A 2,065-nucleotide genomic window follows, 5' to 3' on the forward strand; every position below is an offset into this window, starting at 1 on the left:
CTTGTACCCCACCCCCAGCGCTTAGAACAGTGCTTGGCACATAGTAAGCGCTTAATAAATGCCATCATCATCATCTTCAATCCCGGCTCCGCCACTTGTCAGCTGTGTGACCTCGGGCAAGCCACGTAACTTCTCCCTGCCTCAGTGACCTCATCCGGAAAAATGGGGATGAAGACTGTGAGTCCCACGTGGGACCACCTGATCACCTTGTATCCCCCCCAGTGCTTAGAACAGTGCTTGGCACACAGTAAGCGCTTAATAAATGCCACCATCATCATCATCAATCCCGGCTCCGCCACTTGTCAGCTGTGTGACCTCGGGCAAGCCACGTAACTTCTCTCTGCCTCAGTGACCTCATCTGGAAAATGGGGATGAAGACTGTGAGTCCCACGTGGGACAACCTGATCACCTTGTATCCCCCCCAGCGCTTAGAACAGTGCTTGCCACATAGTAAGTGCTTAATAAATGCCATCATCATCAATCCCGGCTCCGCCACTTGTTAGCTGTGTGACCTCGGGCAAGCCACGTAACTTCTCTCTGCCTCAATGACCTCATCTGGAAAATGGGGATGAAGACTGTGAGTCCCACGTGGGACCACCTGATCACCTTGTATCCCCCCCCAGTGCTTAGAACAGTGCTTGGCACATAGTAAGTGCTTAATAAATGCCAACATCATCATCATCATCAATCCCGGCTCCGCCACGTCAGCTGTGTGACCTCGGGCAAGCCACGTAACTTCTCTCTGTCTCAGTGACCTCATCTGGAAAATGGGGATGAAGACTGTAAGTCCCATGTGGGACAACCTGATCACCTTGTACCCCCCCACCCCCCAGTGCTTAGAACAGTGCTTGGCACATAGTAAGCGCTTAATAAATGCCATCATCATTCATTCATTCATTCAATCGTATTTATTGAGCGCTTACTGTGTGCAGAGCACTGGACTAAGCGCTTGGGAAGTCCAAGGTGGCAACATATAGAGACGGTCCCTACCCAACGGCGGGCTCACAGTCTAGAAGGGGGAGACAGACGACAAAACAAAACATATCATTATTATTACGTGTGCATAAGAACAGTGCTCTGCATAGAGTAAGCGCTCAATAAATATGATTGATTTTGCCATTGATTTCCTGATACTTTAGGCAAGCCAACCAGTCCTTCAGTAATCGTGTCTGCTGGTGTGACAAATAATCACACTACCCTCACTCAGAAGAGTGATGGGAGAACTCCTCGAAGATTATAAAGCTGTGGAAGTATCAACACTTCCTACTCCGATTAGGCCCACTGAAAAAACCCAGACTTGTTCCTTAACATTCCCGCTCTTTTGTTTTCTGTCAATAACAAAAATTTCCTGGGTTTTGAGGTCTGGTATTCGGACACGTCCTCCAACTTCCATGTGACTTCAAAAGGGAAGTGCTCTGGCTTGAACTATTCCTGCTCGTCTTCAAAACTGTGGTCACATTGTCGGGCACCACAGCCCAGCTGGCCAGCTGCCCAACAAGCAGATAATAATAATAATAATAATGATGGCATTTGTTAAGCGCTTACTATGTGCAAAGCACTGTTCTAAGCGCTGGGGGGGATACAATATGATCAAGTTGTCCCACGTGGGGCTCACAGTCTTAGATTGACCACCTCTGTATCAAACAACAAACTCCTCGCCATTGGCTTTCGAGTATTACTATCACTCTATTTATTTATTTATTATTACTCTATTTATTTTACTTGTACATATCTATTCTATTTATTTTATTTTGTTAGTATGTTTGGTTTTGTTCTCTGTCTCCCCCTTTTAGACTGTGAACCCCCTGTTGGGTAGGGACTGTCTCTATACGTTGCCAACTTGGACTCACCATTGGCTTTCGAGTATTACTATTACTCTATTTATTTATTATTACTCTATTTATTTATTTATTTTACTTGTACATATCTATTCTATTTATTTTATTTTGTTAGTGTGTTTGGTTTTGTTCTCTGTCTCCCCCTTTTAGACTGTGAACCCACTGTTGGGTAGGGACTGTCTCTATACGTTGCCAACTTGGACTCACCATTGGCTTTCGAGTATTAC

Source organism: Tachyglossus aculeatus, chromosome 22 (genome assembly GCF_015852505.1).
Source record: "Tachyglossus aculeatus isolate mTacAcu1 chromosome 22, mTacAcu1.pri, whole genome shotgun sequence".
Classification (NCBI taxonomy): Eukaryota; Metazoa; Chordata; class Mammalia; order Monotremata; family Tachyglossidae; genus Tachyglossus; species Tachyglossus aculeatus.